This window comes from Tursiops truncatus, chromosome 11 (assembly GCF_011762595.2).
Source record: "Tursiops truncatus isolate mTurTru1 chromosome 11, mTurTru1.mat.Y, whole genome shotgun sequence".
NCBI classification, from domain to species: domain Eukaryota; kingdom Metazoa; phylum Chordata; class Mammalia; order Artiodactyla; family Delphinidae; genus Tursiops; species Tursiops truncatus.
The window spans coordinates 6,103,860-6,122,597 of record NC_047044.1 but is presented as its reverse complement, the minus strand read 5'-3'; the positions used below and the strand labels follow the sequence as shown (position 1 = coordinate 6,122,597).

Below are 18,738 nucleotides of genomic sequence, written 5' to 3'. Positions count from 1 at the left end.
TGTATAGTATGATTTTAAAAATCATTAATATGTATATGCATTATATATAAGAGGCATAAAAAAAGCTTGAAAAAAGATATGCAGTTACTGTTAAGAGTCATTCTCTTCAGGAGTTGGCATAGAAAGTACTTTCTCTTCTTATAGCCTATATTTTTTATTGTCTGAATTTTTTAGTAGCACAAAAGTATTATTTTTAAATTTTTTAAAGCTTCAATAAAATAAAGTTAAAAAACAAACTTTTGGGACTTCCATGGTGGTCAGTGGTTAAGAATCCGCCTTCCAATGCAGGGGATGCAGCTTCAATCCCTGGTCGGGGAACTAAGATCCTACATGCTGAGGGGCAACTAAGCCTGTGCTCCACAACTAGTGAGCCCACATGCTCTGGAGCCCATGCACCACAACTTCATTGTGTTGCAATGAAGAGTCCACCTGCCGCAACTAAAATAAAAATAAAAAATAAATTAATAAATAATAAAAATAAATATTTTTAAAAATTAAAAAAATAAAATAAAAAACAAACTTTTTTCCATTTTGAAACAGTGGACTGAACATCTTTTCACACCCCAAAATCTCACTGAAATGGCAGAAGGAGAAATAGAAAAATACAATAGAAAATTAACTATCCAGGAATCTGAATACCAAAAACATGCAAATAAAGGAATTTCTCTAAAAGGTTTTGTTTTAAGATCATCTGTTTCTGGGAACTCCCTGGTAGTCCAGTGGTTAGGACTCGGTGCTTTCACTGCTGGGGCCGGGTTTCCATCCCTGGTTGGGGAGCTAAGATCCCGCAAGCCCTGAGGCACGGCCAAAAAAAAAAAATCATCTGTTCCGAAATCATGCCTTTGTGGCTAGTGAGGATCCGTTTGTCATTCTGCGTTATCACTGGTGTTCTTAGCTCCACCAGGCAGGCAAGGGGGATTGCTCATATGGGGCACTCCCATCTTCCTCACATGGGCAGAAGGACTCAGGCACAAGGGGAGATGTCACCTTGGAGTATCACAGCACAAGTTATGGCAGATCCCAGTTTATACGTTTTGAAGGATAACCATTGTATAAAGTACTAAACTGCAATTGTTGGTTGTTAAATTCTTTTCAAAGACACATCTCCCTTTTGGTGTTAAGTTAGTTGAACTACAGACTGCATAAGTAATCATCTGCTAGAAATCCATGACATAGTTGGAAGACTAGTAGAAATACTCCCAATAGACAAAAAAAACAGTGAGGAATTCCTGGAAGATGAGATAAGAACAGATAAACGGGCAACCCCAATAAAAATGAGGACAAATGCTCCCCAACATGCAAAGGAGAGAAGTTCCACCCATAATCAGTTTTCTGAACAAAACTCTGAAATTACCCTGAGATAAGAAGCAGTGACATGGACAGTTGGCCAGAAAATTAAGTAAGGTAATCACTGGTCGGTCTCCTTAGAGAGCAGTCCTCTGACACTTAGGATAAATCCATGTGTCTTAGTCCATTTGGGCTGCTCGAACACAAAAACACCAGCGACTGGCTGCCTTCTAAACAACACATATATTTCTCGCCATTCTGGCGCCAGCAGATTCGGTGTCTGGTGAGGGCTTGCTTCCTGATTCATCTTACTGAGTCCCCACATGGCAGAAGGAGTGAGGGAGCTCTCTGGCGGCTCATACAGGGACTAATCTCATTCATGAGGGCTCCACCCTCATGACCTAATCACCTCCCTAAGGCCCACCTCCTAATACCATCACATTGGGGATTAGGATTTCAGCACAGGAATGAGAGGGTGGGGGGGGGGTCGGGGGTGGTGAGGGGAGACATAAACATTCAGTTCAGTCCGTGAACCTTGAGAATAGTTCATGAAAGAGAGAGTTCAGACACTCAGCCAAAAACATTAAAGACCAAGAACATTCAAGAAAGGCACAAAATTCAGCAAAAGGAAAACTGAATGCCAAGGAAACAGTTAACGCAGTTAAAATACTAGATCAAGAGTCAGCAAACCACTGGCCGAATCCAGCCCACTACCGGCTCCAGAAAGCTAAGAATGATTTTTACTTGTGACCGTTTGCAGCCGATTTGTTAGGGAACACGCTAACTTTGGACCCCAATTAAGTGAAATTATCTCCCCTCCTCCCCCTCAAAGAAATCCATTCTTCTCATTAGTAGACCTGTATTACAAAAAAAATTATGCTCAATTGTTATTATATTTTTATTTCATCAGTTAAAAAGTTGTGAATTTTTTAAAAAAAGCAATGAAAATCTAGGAAGAATATCAAATAAAACTTAAGTAAGAAAAATAAATAAATAAAAATTTATTTATTTAAAAATAAATAAAAAAAAATAAATAAAAAAAAAAATAAATAAATAAATAAAATAAAAATTTATGTAACGAGGGAAGTCCCCTCGTTACATCCTCTCAAGGACCGTGCTTGGTGAGTAGTGTTATCTCATATTTCTTTTTAATGTGGTAAAATACACACAACATAACGTTTATTATACTAACCATTTTTAAGTGTACAGTTCAGTAGTGTGATAAAGTATATTCACATGGTTGCATAACCAATCTTTAGAACTCAATCATCTTGCAAACTGAAACTTTTCCCACTAAACACTAACTCCCCATTCCCCTCCCCCCAGCCCTGTTGACCACCATCTACTTTCTGTCTCTATGAATCTGACTACTTCAGGTGCCTCACAGAAGTGAAAACATTCAGAATTTGTCTTTTTGTGACTGGTTTATTTCACTTAGCATAATGTCCTCAAGTTTCATCCCTGTTGTAGCATGTGTCAGAATGCTTTTTCCTCTTTAAGGCTGAATAATACTCCATTGTATGTATTTATCATTTTGTTCATTCATTCATCAGTCAATGGACGTGTATTTGAGTTGTTCCCACCTTTTGGCCATTGTGAATAACTCTGAACATGGGTTCAAGAGTCTGCTTTCAATTTTTTTGGAGATATTCTCAGAAGTGGGCTTGCTGGATCCTATGATAACTCTGTGTTTCGTTTTTTGAGGGGTGTCTACACCATTTTAAGTTTTTTTTTTTTTTTTTTTCATTTTAAGTTTTGAGGCACTTTATTTTTAAAAAGCTGGTACTCAAGTACATAAGTGAATAAGAACTTAAAATTCATCATATGGGAATTCCCTGGTGGTCCAGTGGTTAGGACTCTGTGCTTACATTGACGAGGACCTGGGTTCGATCCCTGGTCGGGGAACTAAGATCCCCCAAGCTGCGTGGCTCGGCCTAAAAAAAAAAGAGTAAACTTCATCATACATTTATTTCATTTTTCAGTTTGACCTTCTAGTAAATCTTTAGCATCACTGATTTTGGGCTGCTATATAAAGAGATCCCCCCCTTGTCATGTGATTTAAAAGCATAGCTCGTTAATAAACATTTCTTATTTTTCCTTTATTGGCAGTAGGGCTTACACTAATTACCATGCTAATGCTGCCTCCCATTTTGTCATTTTGGGTTCAAACCCACCTCTGTAATAACCACCACAGAAGGCACATTTTGGTAGACTGAAAAACTTGAGGCTTCATGTGTTTCCTGGCTTGCAAAGCATAAGACAGCCTACAAGGGCTTCCCTGGTGGCGCAGTGGTTGGGAGTCCGCCTGCCGATGCAGGGGACACGGGTTCGTGCCCCGGTCCGGGAGGATCCCACGTGCCGCGGAGCGGCTGGGCCTGTGAGCCATGGCCGCTGAGCCTGCGCGTCCGGAGCCTGTGCTCCGCAACGGGAGAGGCCACAACAGTGAGAGACCGGCGTACCGAAAAAAAGAAAGCCTGCAAACTCTGCAGCAGCAATGGTCAGTCCAACTGCTACCACTGTACTGGCTGTGGCTCCCCTGGCTCCACCCCGAGCGAGGTTCATCCCAGCCCAGAGGCCTCGACCACCCTGGCTACAGCATTTCATACCCCCGCCAAGAGGGCACAAGGGTTCCAATCTGTCCACGTCCTCACCAATACTTATTTCCTGTTGTTGGGTTTGTTTATTTATTTATTTAAATAGCAGGGATCCTAATGGGTGTGATATCCCCACTCTTTAATATGGTATCTGAAAAAAAAATGGAATCTGAGGCTTGAAGGCACTAATTAACTTGCCCAAGGCCGTGACGCCCATTACTATTATCAATCCAGCTGTGACTGGCACTGAATGACCTGCCTGACTCATGCTGCCTCCAAGGGCGGCTTGCCATTGTCAAGGTGCCAGCCAGAACCATTCAAGGATTTCGATGGAGCCCCAGCCCAGTTCCCTGAGGCCATGACGAACCTGCAATGGCGCCCAGCATTACTACAGAACCAGCACCAACCCACCACCCTGCTTAGGCTCAGGCCAGCCAGCTGGCCCTGCCCTGCAGGTACACAGACCTCTGCTCCCCCCACCTTACTGGGGTCCCTAGTACCCTCACCCCGGGCCCTTGCTGCGTGAGGCCAGAAGGCCAGAACCAAGATCCAGACCGAGCATCCGCTAGGGACTGAGGAAGGGACTGGACACTGGAGCCCAGCTCTGGTTCTGTCACACCCATTTCTGGCCCCAGGATGAGGGTGGGGGGAGGGGAGCTGCCTGGCCTGGGGCCAAAGGGGTAGAGTCCCTGTGGGCTCAGAAATGGGTGAAAAGGGGGCTTCCCCGGTGGCGCAGTGGTTAAGAATCCACCTGCCAGTGCAGAGGACACGGGTTCGAGCCCTGGTCCGGGAAGATCCCACATGCTGCGGAGCAACTAAGCCTGTGCGCCACAACTGCTGAGCCTGTGCTCTAGAGCCCGCGAGCCACAACTACTGAGCCTGTGTGCCAAAACTACTGAAGTCCGTGCACCTAGAGCCCGTGCTCCACAACAAGAAAAGGCACCGCAATGAGAAGCCCATGCGCCGCAACAAAGAGTAGCCCCTGCTTGCCGCAATCAGAGAAAGCCTGCGTGCAGCAACGAAGACCCAACACAGCCAAAAATAAAAATAAATTAATTAAAAAAAAAAAGAAATGGGTGAAAAGGGAATTCCCTGGTGGTCCAGTGGTTAGGACTCCATGCTCTCACTGCCGAGGGTCTGGGTTCAATCCCTGATTGGGGAACTAAGATCCCATAAATTGCACAGTATGGCCAAAAAAATAAAAGGGTGAGAACAGACCCTCTTGGGAAAACCCGTCAGTAATAGCATCTTTCTTGATACTGTGGTTGCCCAAGAGTGGGTTTGAGCTCTGTTTAGAAGGCAGCACCAGCATTAGAAAACAAACATTGTCATTATCATTTGAAAGATAATTACGGGGCCCTTACCCCAAGCTTGGCTTCAGTGGGACAAACACAGGTCCCTTGGGGGAGAGGGACCATTAGCGCATAAGCGAATAAGTACTTATGTACTATTTGTGGACAAGAAATACACACAGGCCCTGTGGGGCCAGTGATTTCTGACCTCTGCAACCTGTTCCGGCTTCCTCCATTTCACTCCTTTGTCTATTAGTTTCTCCTGTCACTTCCTCTTTCTCTCTTCCCTTTTTTTTTTTTTTTTTCCTCACTAGCATGGCTTGAGGGATCTTAGTTCCCCAACCAGGGATTGAACCCGTGTCCCCTGCAGTGGAAGCGCAGAGTCTTAACCACTGGACCACCAGGGAAGTCCCATCTCTCCTCCCTTTTTTTCAAAATCGGTGGTGAGTCTACTCTGGGCCAGGCCCCTTGTGGACTTGTCCTTCCCCTCACCCTCCGCCACGCTGCTCCCCACTCAGGCAGAAAACACAACCCCGAGCACCTTGGTTTCGCATCTCGTGCCTGTGTCCCAGGCCTGGCCCTGAATGCCCTGTGGTCCTGTCCAGAAGCCCGGGCTGCGGGGCCAGGGCCCAGGCTCCCCACCCAGCCCCCAAGCCAGGGCTGGCACAGGGTAGCTGAAAGAGGGGTAAATCCGCAAGCAGGTGGCGGGGGACACATGGCTGCTTCAGGCTTCAGTCTTGTCCCAGCTACACGCCCCAGGGGGCTCATGGACCCAGCAGAGGGAGGAGAGAATCCCCAGGGCTTTGAGGCTGAGAGGGAGTTCAGAGGTCAGAATGCCTGTCACCGCACAAAGTGGACGCACAGACAGCTTCTGGAAAGAGCCTTCCGTGCCCAGAGCCAGTGGGCGGGTGAGGGCAGCTCCTCAGAGAAAAGCCACCTGGGCTGGGGCGGCACTTCTGCAGGGCCCAGCTCTCTTCTGTGCCCACGGGAGCTCTCCCCTGGTCTTCATGCTGGGCTCCCCCCCACTGTACCCCAGCCGGGGTCAGGTGTTCAGGCCTTCCGCCAGGTAGCGCTGAGTAGGTGTTCAGTCAGTGATAGAGGAAGGAGCCGCCCCACCACAGGCTGTGGCTTTGGACGCCTAACCTGGGGTGCTGGTGCGGGTCTCTCCTCTTTCAAATGGAGTTACTAGTAGATAACGAACCAGCTTGGGGGATGGGCGCTGCGAGGACTAATGCAGGGGAGGATGTTGAGGACAGTTCAGGCACAGAGGGCTGTTTCTATCATTACTGTTGTTGTTATTGTTATCCATCATTAATGAAAAATAGGCCCTCAGGTGAGGATCACATGCTGTGTGTGTGTGTGTGTGTGTGTGTGTGTGTGTGTTCACCCACAGCAGGACCCAGGTTTGGAGAGTTGGGATGAGGGTCTGGAAGGGAAGGGACTAGAGTCTAGACCTTCTCTACCAGACAGATCTCAGATTCCTGGGGAATCTGCCCTTCCCTCCCTCCCCACCCCTGCAAAAGGGCCCCAGCACAGACACAGAAGCCCCCGAGGGAGACTGGGCTGATCTTCCCAAGACTCAGGGTCCTGCACGCCCCCCATGCCCAGTGCCCAGTGCGGCTCAGGAGTCGAGCCCTTGCAGACATTCTTGCCTCAGCCTCCTCCATATGGCCCAGGCGAGGGCCACTGAAGGATGGAGGGAGCTGGCAGGTGCCAGAGGGATTTGAGCCCAGGTCTGCGGGACTCTGCATCTGGGGCTCTTTCTTCCATAGTAGCTGGCGGCAGGGGGACTGTGGACAGACAGTTCTGTGAACTATGGAGGCTGAGAAGTGGGGATACAGGTAAGGGAGGCTCAGGGAACCCACTTATGGGGCCGACCAGGACCAGTCCCCTGCGTGTCCCCACTGCCTGCCTGTGTCTTCTCGTCTCTGTGCCCCATGGAAGGTGACCAGTAAGGACTGGGAAGAAAAGGCCTGAATCTTGATCCTTTTCTTCAGGTCTGAGCTCGGGTCTACAGGCTGCTTTCTGGGCCTCGGTTTCACATCCCGTAGTGTCTGTGCACGTGCCCTTGCAGCACTGTCACTGGAATTCAACAAACTGTGTAAGGCGCACGGACCCGAATTTATTTTATTTATTTATTTTTAAAAAATATTTATTTCTTTCTCCTTTCTTTCTTTCTCTCCCTCTCTCTCTCTCTTTCTCTCCCTCTCTCTCTCTCTCTGCACTGGGTCTTAGTCACGGCACCCAGGATCTTCATTGCTGCGGCATGCGGGTTTCTTAGTTGCAGCATGCCTGCAGGATCTAGTTACCCGACCAGGGATTGAACCTGGGCCCCCTGCATTGGGAATGCGGAGTCTTACCCACTGGACCACCAGGGAAGTCCGCGGACCCGAATGCAATATGCCCTCGTCCCTCCCTTCAGCCCAGTACACCACACGCTTTACCCCCACTCCCCGAAACTCTACTGCTGGCCGCTGTTTATAGACGGAGGGTGTGGGGAGGAAAACATCTGGAGGTGGCCAACAGGGAGGGCTGGTGTTGGTAAGGAGGTCATAGAAAAGTTCCTGCCAATGAATTAAGCTACCCAGCCTCCCATGGGAACATGAGAACGGAAGCCCCGTTCACACCAGGGTCTCCGCATCGTCCCTCTGTGGCCTTGGAGGCTGACACCGTTATCCCTGTTCAGCACAGACGGAACCTGAGGCTCATGGAGGCAAGGAGGCTGGCCCAGGCCCCGCAGTTCTCCTGGGGCCCACACGGACCTGGGCCACGTCCCATAGAAAATGTGCAAGGACATTCTGGCCCAGGCAGACATTTGGTCCTGAAAGGGCTGCACTAGGTTTCATTTCTTCCCTCAGATCCAACAATCCCACCCTCAAAGGCACTGGGGTGTCAGAGGACTCAGACCTCTACGCCATTGGCTGAATAGTTTTTCCCGGTTCCAACCACTCCTCTAGACGCTGAGTCCCCTGAGGGCAGGGGCTTTGGACACCCTCTGTTGTCCCCAGAGTCATGCTGCCCAGGGGAGATGCTAAGATTCCAGTTGGGAATGAACGAATGAGGGACCTTGAAGCTGGACGTCAGTCATACCTGAGTTCAAACTGGAGTTTTATGGTAGACCCGGCCTGTTGCTGAGCCTGTCACCTTGCTCGTCTGGGAACTGGGCTCATAAAACACGCTTCCCCAGATTATAGAAAAAAGAAATAAATGCTGCAAGGGCTTCACAGGCTGTGCACGCCAGCCCAGCACAGGCAGCTAAGCATCTGTTTCCAACCTCGACCAGGTTCCAAGCCGGGGCCTCCTCTCCAGAATTCTCCTTCCCCTGAAGCGCATTCGACTCACTGACGGCTCAGCCCAGTCCTTGCGGGGACGAGTATGTCCTGCCACCTGGCGGGGCTGGCAGCTCCCTCCCTTCCGAGGCCAAGGGCCAGACTAGCCTTTTCTGTCAAACGCCCACACTTCAGCTTTCCGATCTCCACACCTTTGCTCATGCTATCCCTTCCGCCCAGAAAATCCTTATATGAAATACCTGGGTCAGAGAACACACGCATCTGGCATGTTTTGAGACGCTGACCAAGCTGCCCTCCTAAGAGGCGGCATCCAAGTGTATTCCCAAGAAGACAGGGTCCCCACAGCTTTGCCAGCGCTGTTTGCTATCAAAGGCTTAGATGATGGACAGTATCGTTATTGCTTTATTTGCACTTCTTCTGTTATTAGTGGGGATGTGGGAATACATACACTTCCTCAGAAAAAAGGACAAGCCTTCAGATTTTTTTTTTTTTTGCCTCACATTATGGCTTGCGAGATCTTAGCTCCCTGCCCAGGGGTTGAACCTGTATCCACGGCAGTGAAAGCACAAAGTCTTAATCACTGGACTGCCAGGGAGTTCCGCGGAAGAACTTTAAATACAAGGAAATTGTTTCCTGGAAATTCCTTAGCAGTCCAGCGGTTAGGACTCCACGCTCTCACTGCCAAGAACCCAGGTTCCATCCCTGGTCGGGGAACTAAAATCCCACAAGCCGCACAGCACAGTGAGGCCAAAAAAAAAAAAAAAAAAAAAGAAAAAGAAAAGAAAAGAAAGAAAGAAATGATTTCCTGTGAGAGAAACCATCCCCAAATGCTGTCTCCCAGGTCCTCCTTGCTCTTCCAGGCAGGAGAAGCGGAGTTGAGAGAGTGGTAATTAACAGTCATGAGACAGGGAAACCCAGGGCCTGGAATGAGAAACTGGCTCCTGAGTCGGGTGCACCATTTCACCTGCCTGGCCTCAGTTTCCTCCTCTGTAAAGTGGGACCTTCAGTTCTTAGCCTGGAGGGTTGTTGTGAAGATGAAACGGGATGGCAAAGGGGAAATTCACTTATCTGTGAAACAGATGGCTACTGAGGGCCCAGCATGTGGGGTACACGGCCTCCCGTCTCGGGGTACAGACCAGGTCTTCCTAGGGGCTTCCTCCCCCAGAGCAGAGGTGTGGACAGCAGCTGCCGCTGACACCATGGCCAGCCGTCCCTGCTGAGTGCCGGCTGAGGGAGCTGCTAGGGCTGCTGTTATTGTTTTGAAAAAATCTGCTATCATGCTGATAAACTCGGCTGTCAGAAGGGATGTTATTTCTGGGTGAAAGGAGATTCTGCAGGACTGGGGCTCCTTCCTGCCGGCACCCACGTGGGCCTCGTCCCTCCCGCCAGACCCAACTTGAGCGATAACCTGGGGCCTTGAGTCTGCTCCTGGCAGAGGACGGTGGTGGCCGTCACTGCAGGATGTCCACAGCCTGCTGTCCAGGGCCTCTACAATGCTTCAGGAGCAGATATCACCCCCTCCCTGACCCCGGATTCCTGGAATTGTCTGACCGAGTGGAGGCTGTTCTCTGTCCCCCTGACAGGTTGCATGAGATTAGGTTATTTTGGTCACACGGGCCATTTAGTCTTTTGGCCCTAGCGCGTGTCTATTAAATTGTCGTGGCTCTGAGCTGAGCGACCTGGCTGGTTAAGCCTCATAATCTGCTCTGAAACGTGCTGGTTCTGTTTTCAATTGTGATAGTCCCCTTGTCACCAGCACAGCTGGCCCCTCTGGCTCCACCGCGGGCTCAGCCTGCCAAGCACCCCTGGGAGCTGTAAACCTGGGTCTTGATTAAAACCCTCGCTCTTGGCCGTCTCAGGTCTGATCATTGTGCTTTGTAGTGTCAAGTTTTCATTCACGTACCCGAAAGTGCACCAATCTGAAGCATTCACCTCAGTGCATATCTACAGGTGCAGGTACCCCTGCGACCACCATGCATATCAGTCCAGAAAGTTCCCTCATGCCCCTTTCCAGTTAATACCCATCCCACCTCGGGAGGTGCCCACTAGTCTCACCTCCATCCTGTAGATTAGTTTCGCCTGTTCTTGAACTTCATATAAATGGATTCATACGGTATGTTCTCTCTTGTGTCTGGCTTCTTTCACTGTTAAAAAGTTACTGTTTTGGGAATTCCCTGGCGGTCCAGTGGTTAGGACTCGACGATTTCACTGCCGAGGGCACGGGTTCGATCCCTGGTTGGGGAACTAAGATACCGTAAGCCGCACGGCAAGGCTAAAAATTAAAAAAAAAAAAAAGTTACTGTTTTATGACCAGAAACATAATACATGTTTATGGCAAAAGTTACAAGTAATGTACAAGAGAAAGAAAAGACCAGTGAGTGATATCCACACCTGTTACCCAACCTTGACCTTCTAGTGTGTTCCTTACAGAACTTTCAAGGCAAATGAAAAATACTCTTCTACGTAAATCAATTCACATTATACTTATTCTACAGTGTTTTTATCTCATTTAACACAGCACAGGTACAGATGTCTTTCCGTGTTAGTCTACCTCAGACTTGCACGTTATATTCATTAGAAACGAGTCCCCAGGGAATTCCCTGGTGGTCCGGTGATTAAGACTCTGTGCTTCCACTGTGGAGGGCACGGGTTCGATCCCTGGTTGGGGAACTAAGATCCTGCAAGCCGTGTGGTATGGCCAAAAAAAAAAAAAAAAAGAAGAGTCCCCAGATCTGACCCACATTCAAGGAGAACAGAGCTGCCATCAGCTGAGACGGGGAGACTGTGGGAGAGGTAAGTTTGGGGGAGACGAGTTTAATTTGGCTGCATTGGCCTGAAGTGCCTCTTACATATCAGGAAGGGAGATGGAGAAGCTTCTGTGAAGTCTACTGGTTGCCCACTTCTGTTCTCCACTGCTTTCCTGGGGCCCTTAGCCATCTGCTTCCAGGCCCCTTGGTCCCCGCTCCTGGTGGCGCTCTGCTCCTGGCCGGCTGTGGCCTCCCTCCAAGGCCGGAGGCTCTCCTGCATCAGGCGCCCCCGCCAGCTCCTCGAGTTCAGAGGCCCTCTGAGCTGGCTGGAGGCTAGAAGGGGCCCAGGAGTTCAGCTGCCTGGAGCTTGGGCGGCGCTGCTGGCCTTGGGCCAGCTCATTACAAGGGGTTTGCAACAAGCAGAAAATTTTAAGGGACCAGAGGGGCAGAAATCCATCTGCCTATTCATGGCTGTGAGGAGGCACCTGCCAAAGCTTTGGGGGGGAAATTGAGTCCCCCCAAAGAGGTGGCTGGGGTAACTCTCTTCTCTGGGTTTCCAAGATGTTATTCAAGCTGCCAAGAACCAGCCTTGACTTTCAAAAATCATCTTAGTGCCATCGATTCTTGTCCCCAGGGGCCTCCCCAGGTGGCACCCAGGGACCCCACCCCACTCCGATGACTTCCTCTCCATCTCCACTGGCCCTCGGCCGGAGACCCACCACACACCAGGCGCCAGTCCTTGGCCTTGACCTCGGTCACCCCTGCAGTTCCTGGGAGTTCTCGGAGAGGCCGAGTGCCCTCAGCTGTCACACAGCCTGGACTCCGGACCCTGAAGCCTGGGGTCCTCGTGGCTACACCAGTCACACAGCCTTGACTGGCCCTGTGTAGAGTCAGTCTACACCTGCCTGGCAGCAAGTCTAGGCAGGGCTGGCCTGATCCAGGTCTCTGAACCCAATGCCCAGGGGAAACTGAGCCGTGCAAAGGTTCAACTCCCCCGCCCGGGACCACCATCACCAGACTCCGAGAGGGACCAACGCCCATGGGCTCCTTGTGAATCCCCCCACCTTCCCTCACAGCTCCAGGGACAACCGTGTAAATGTGCATCCTCACCCCCTACCTGGGGTCCTACAAGGAGAAGCCTCACCCTCCCCTCACACGCCTTGCTAAGGAAGAGAAGGAAGCCGTGAGCAATTTTAAAATGTCGTTCAGAAAGCAGAAACTAACACACCATTGTAAAGTAATTATACCCCAATAAAGATGTTTAAAAAAAAAATGTCGTTCAAGGGGGAGAACTGTCTGCGCGTCTGAAAACCGAGGGAGGGACAGAGGGAGGAAACAGACCAAAAATAGACGAGCGTGTTGGCCCCAGAATGCTCACCCTCACGCATTCACTTGCTCTGCAGGTATTTACGGAGCACCTACTACACGAGCTGTGAACAAGCCAAGTCTGGCTTAGTCTCACTGGGGGGCAGGGAGCCAGGCAATAGACAAGTAAACAGGTAAATACATATGCGAAGAGCAGAAGGTGCTGTGAAGGAAGATAAAGCGAGGGGGGAAGAAGGGGAGCAGTAGCCCCACCGACCACTGGGTGACCGGAACAGTCGTGATGTATGAGTTGGGTGTCACCATCCCCGTTCCCCAGAAAGTGAGGGAAAGTGGAGCTCTGATGCATTAGGCCAGGGAAGGGAAGGTCCCGTCTCTCATCCCTCAGCATCCACACCTCTCTACGCTGCAGCTCAGCTGGCCTCTCTGAGCCTCAGTCTTCTTACCTGTAAAATGGGGATGTAATAAGGTTCCCAGAGGCTTCACAACAGCTCTGTCCACAGAGGGCCTCACTAACTGGAGGACAGTGAGTATGGCTGGGTGTGGAACACAAAATAAAGGAGGCGGAGCTTTGGGGGAGGGGCAACCTGGGCACTGTTATCAGTTGGATGGAGGCTGGGGCGTTCCGTTCAGGAGCCCTGGGCATTCTCAGAGACTCCGAGGCATCATTTCCTCTCTAATACCTCCCCACATGGCTGCCAGATTCCAATTCCCAAAGGTCTATTCCCTCTTCTGCTCAGAGGCCTTCCATGGCTCCCAGGTACCCACAGGGCAATAAGGCCAAACCCATTTTTCTGTTCCAGTTGGAATCCAGCCCCTTTCCAGGGTGCCCTCAAATACCTCCTCCTCCAGGAAGCCTTTCCTGATATGCTTGCCTCCTCTCTAGGATCCCAGCTCCTAGTTTTCCCTCTCCTGAGCTCCTGTACTTCCTGCCTAAGACCCACTGTGAACTCTATCCTTGTTCTGTCTCACTTGGAGCAAAAGGCGCTTGCTGCTGTCTCTGGCTCAGCTCTGGCCTGGGACGAGACCAAACATACTTTTCTTCCTCTTCTTAGAATAAAAAGTGATGTATTTCTGATACTAGCATAAGTTAATGTACTTCTGTATAGAAAACCGGGAAGATACAGAAGAACACAAGGCCAAACATTAAACTGCCTATCATCCTTATGCCCAGAGATGATCACTATTCCCATTTTGCAGGGCTGTATTTCCTTCCAGACTTTTCTATATGGATTTTTTTTTAATGTGGGATTGTACTGGACACACTGATCTGTAAAGTGTATTTCATTTAATAAATGACGCATCTCCAAGATACAGTTTCTTTTGTGAATATGTCAAACTCTTCACCAGTTCTTTCTTTTTTTTTTTTTTTTTAATTTGACTGCACTGCACGGCTTGCAGGGTCTTAGTTCCCTGACCGGGGATTGAACCCACACCCTCGGAAGTGAAAGCACGGAGTCCTAACCATTAGACTGACAGGGAATTCCCTCAAACTCTTCAGCAGTTTTTAATCCCTGTCTGCAATAAGAGCCTCTGGGTTTACCCATCACCTACTGGGTACCAGGCATCACGCTGAGGGCTTCCTGTGTGTTCATCCTCACAGCAGCCCTGGGAGGTGGGAAATTTCACAGAGGATGGGACTGAGGCTCAGAGAGGCCCAAGCACCTACCTGACGCCACGCGAGTTTTAGGTGCAGAGTCGGGATTCTAACTCAGGGCTGTGTGGCCCCGAAGTCCCAGCCCTCACCCACCAGGCTGCAGGTTCCCTCCCCAGAAAATGCTTTTACCCCAATTGCCATTTTGTTTCACTTCAGGGGGTTCACAGACCCCCAAATCAGACAGGTCAGAGAGACCTGGGTTCAAGCCCTAGCCCTGCAATCTCTTGGCTGTGTGGTCACGGACCTCTTAGGACCCATCTCCGAGGCTCGGTTTCTTCATCCGTGAAGTGAGGAGATCTACCCTTCAGGAGGCCACACAGCCTCTTGTCCTGGGAAGGTATCCCCACAAGGTGTCCACCAGGTGGGCGTGGGTGGAATGTCACCGTGAGGTTGCTCTAGCTCCTGGCAAGAAGCTCAGGCCCAGCTCAGGAGAGAACCTCGAAGCCCTTTGATGGGTCCCTCCTGATATTACAAAGTCCCTGTCAAAGCTGGAGGATTTTCCAGATAAGGTGTCCCAAGGCTGGGACAATAGTCTGGGATGGCACGTGGAAAGACAGCCATTTAAAACCTGCTCTGGCGTCTGGCTCCACAGGTGGGTCCTGGATGCCAAGGCCAGCACTCGGCAAACGTGCTTGGCCAGCCCTCTCCCTGGGGCTCCCACCTGCCCTCTCCTCCCCTCCTGGGTCTTGGAGGAATGTTCTCATAGGAATGTTCTCATCTCTCTGCAAGGCGTCCTCACTTCTCTCAAGCCTTTGCAGGAAGGTTGCGTCCTCACCGAGGCTTCCCTTGACACCCTGGTTAAAAGACCCACCCCGCCCCCACTCTTCACACACTGCCTGGCTTTACTCTCCCTCCTTGAGTGCACGCTGGTGCCCGGCTGCCCAGAGCTCTATTCTCCTGTCACTGGTTTCTCCTCCACTTGGATGTGGGCCCTTTATTAATGCCATGAATATGTCGTCTCTAGATCCCCATCACCTACCCCCCTGCCTGGCATATGGTAGGTGTCAATATTTGTTAAATGGATGATCAGAGAAAGTCACAGTAAGGAAAAAACTCAACCCTAAGTTGGAGCAGAGGGTCTGCTGGGTCATGGATCCCTGAACTGCGGAGAGACATGGTCATGGCCTCAGCAGCAGGGGCTTGCCTGGGGCTCGGAGAATCCGGAGGCTCCAGAGCAGGCAGCTCTTCAGGAAGGAGGCCCCTAGGGAAGGAAGGGACTGCCCACGGGATCGTGGTGTTTTATGACGCAGGATCCACAGCCTGATGGCCTTGGGACAGGCCAGCAGATCCCGATGGGGAAGGGGAAGGTGAGGCCCAGGAGGTTTGGAGGCCAGCCATGGAGGGTGGAAAGGACACTGCAGCAGGAGTAGGGAGACCCAGGCTTCAATCTGCTTCTGCTGCTCAAGGGCTGGGTGGTCTCCGGCAAGTGGCTGGCCTCCTTTTTCAGAGCCTCAGTTTCCTGATCTGTAAAATGGGTCCACAAGGTCTCTCTTGCCTGTACATGGACCCTTTGTGGGTATACGGGTGTCTGTAACATGGGACAGTGGTAAGAATTACAGGTGATAATAGAAAGTGCTTAGCCCTGGGGTTGAGGGATCTGAGGAGATCCTGGCAGCTCCTATTGTTATTGTTACTGCTATTATCATTTGCCATCTAATCTGTTCTGGACTGATAGGAAGGCAAGGCCTTCTACAGGCTCAATTCCCATCCAAAAGGCTTTTCTTCCTCCTGTCCGTTTAATCTGCATATTATTTGGGGACCTTGCAAGGCAAATATTTTCACCCACCCCCTCCTTGGGCACTTCTATCCCCCATCTGTCCCTAAACTGTCCTCCTTCCTCCAGCTGTTCCGCTAATGTTTACTGAATGCCTACTCTGTACCTGGCACCATGGCTTCAGCCTTGAGACCCCTCTGGAAGCATTCTTACACACATAGATGAGACCATGCCATTGCTTCCCCTCTGAGTCTGTTTTCTCATCTGAAGAGTTGCTTTTGGAGAGAGGTCCCTATTTTGGAGGGCTCCTCCCTCCGCCTGTAAAGCACCCTGTGGCTATTAGCAGCCCAGGGAAATCCAGGCTTTGTAGGGCTTGGAGTCAATGTGATTTGGGAGGCCCTCAAAGAAAGGATTACAAAATCAGAAGAGGCCAGAAGAGAGGGTGGGAGGGGCCTTGAAGCTTAAACTCTGCTGGGAGTTTACTAAACATTTGATGATTATCTCCTCTGATCCTCCCTATAACCCTATAGGGTGGTGGTGGGGGGAGGGGGCATGCCGTCATCCCATTTCACAGATGAGAACAATGAAGGAAAAATCCGTATCGGTGTCATCACTCCAGAGGTGGGAAGAAGGGGTGAGGGGATCTCCAACAGGTAGCAAATGGCAGAACTAAGGCGAGGGGAGCTCCCCGGACCCTGCTGTTTCTCTGTTCCAATAGGCGGCAGGACTGAGGTAAACAAGCTTTGTTTTGTTCCTGGGACAACAGCTACTTTGTAACCCCAATGCTCTGCTCTGCATTCCTCTACCTCAACACACCCCAGCAATAACAGGTTGGGGACTCGAGACCCTACACCTCCTTAGCCCACCCCAGGGCTGGGTACCACCCTGCCTGGACCTTTTCTGATTTCTCCTCCCTCCCCCGAGGCTCTGGGGGCCCTTCTCTGCCACTCATCTCCCCCTAGGCCCAGGAGCGCCAGAGCAGGGCGGGCTGCCCCCACTATGGCGATGGGAACGGAGGTGTGATGGATGGTGCAGCTGGAAGGATGCGGGGTGGGAAGGCGTGGGGCAGGAAGACCCCAGGCTTTGGTAGAATGCTGCTGATGCTGTTTCTACAGAAGTTTGAGTCTTAGTTTTCACATTTGTGAAATAGGCTTAAAAACACCTGACGCCTGATGGTTGCCAGGACCCGGGGGAGGGAGGAATGGGGAGTTACTTTTTAGTGCTATACAGTTTGTTTTGAAAGATGGAGAGTTATGGAGGTGGATGCCAACATTATGAATGTATTTAATACCCGTGAACAGTACACTTAAAAATAGTAAAGATGGCAAATTTTGCTATGTGCATTTTACCACAGTTTAAAAAATTGAAGAAAAAAAACACCAAACAAAACCTAACTCCTGAAGCTGCCAGCACTAAGAGCGCCAATATTTGAACGCTGAATTCATGCTGTCATTTAGCAGGTCATTAAGTCCTCTTTGAGCCTCGTGGGCAAGAAAAAAGCATCAATCCCCTAGGAGTTCTTTGAGGATATAAAGATCCTGGAATACCCACCCAAACGCAGCCAGGGGATTCATCCACAAATATTCCCCGGAGCAAACCAGCGCACGCGACAAAACAAACCTGCAGACCGCAGGAGGCAGAAAGACAGTAAACAAGTAAACAGATCACGCTTGTAGCAGCTCTGTTGCCATTCGGACCCGACTGGGTCCTGGAGTCCGTGCTATTGGCCGGGGAGGCGGCCCTGAGGGCGGGCCGGGGCGGGGCCCGGCGTTTTATATGGTCGCGCGCGCGGGCCCCTAGCCGTAGACAATACGCCTCCCGGCTCGAGCGCTGCGGCCGCCGCCACCGTCACCGCCATTGCCACCGCCGACGCGAGGTGAGTCCGAGCCCTGCCCCCCCTGCTGTGACCCTAACTCCGCTGGCGTCCGCCCCTCTGCCCAGCCCGAGCCCGGCAGGTAAGCGCCCGGGGTCTGCCCTGGGCGCCGGCTGGAAGGTGGGGGACCCGTACCCAGGTTTCCCTGTCCCGGGTGTTACTCGCGGGCGACGTCTGGGGACCCCGGCTCCGAAACACCTCCTCGCTGGCGGGGGCTCCAGTTCCCGGTTGGCGACCGTGGCAGCCGGGCCCTCTGCGGGCCTCAGTCTCCGCATCTGTGCAATGGGGCGGCCCCTCTGCGCCGCGCCCCGGGAACCCGGCGCCGCATCGCCCCGCTCCTCCCTCCTGCGCGGCCTCCGGGGCCGGGCTCCCACGTCCTCGGGGGACGGGCCAGAGAGCGGGGCTGCCAGCCCAGGGCCGAGGCCCAGGGCCGAGACGGTACAGCCGCGCGGCCACCAAAAAACGGAAGATGGCGTCGAGCACCGGTCCCCGCCGACCCCGGGGCGCCCCGGAGCCGCGCACCTTCGAGGGGCCCGAAACCGGCCGGACTCGGGACGCGGGGAAGTCCGGAACAGGAACTGCGCGCCGAGCGGCCGCGGCGCCCTCCTCCTACCCACGCCCAGTGCAGGTGCGCCGCGCGGGGAAGGCGCCCGGCTCGCTTGTGTAAACCGGGGACCGCCGGGCGCCGCGGCGCTGGAGGGGCCGCCGGGCGCGTTCTATCCGGTGACCAAGAGGGGTCCAGCCGCAAGCCCCGCGCGGCCCCAACCAGCCCTGGGGGTGGGGGTGGGGTGCCCCGGGCTCGTTACCTCCTGGGTGTGAGTCGTTTTGTAAACCGTTCATTGTTACTGTAATTTTCGCCAGAAGGAGCCACCCTGGGGGCCGGGTGTTGCTGCTGTTGCTCTTGCTGCCGCTGCTGTTGTAACATTTTTCAAGCACCCATGTGGCTTGGTTTTCTGCGCAG

General features: G+C 51.6%; 1 protein-coding gene, 1 long non-coding RNA gene and 1 pseudogene across 2 annotated transcripts in view; 1 reads left to right on the top strand and 2 right to left on the bottom strand.

Moving 5' to 3' along the window:
• Positions 1-2,619: 2,619 nt before the first annotated feature.
• On the bottom strand, positions 2,620-18,731 carry LOC141275805 (uncharacterized). Its single transcript, XR_012324151.1, has 3 exons — positions 18,584-18,731; positions 10,519-10,735; positions 2,620-3,221 (listed from the first exon to the last, which is right to left on the bottom strand). It is a non-coding gene; the product is annotated as an uncharacterized lncRNA (long non-coding RNA).
• Positions 3,259-3,849, bottom strand: LOC101332515 (mitochondrial import inner membrane translocase subunit TIM14-like; annotated as a pseudogene).
• BIK (BCL2 interacting killer) overlaps positions 17,788-18,738 on the top strand; it is a 15,898-nt gene continuing 14,947 nt past the window's right edge. Inside the window, exon 1 of the transcript XR_012324149.1 lies at positions 17,788-18,405. The gene's annotated coding sequence lies outside the window, so the exon portion shown is untranslated. The remainder of the gene's footprint in view (positions 18,406-18,738) is intronic.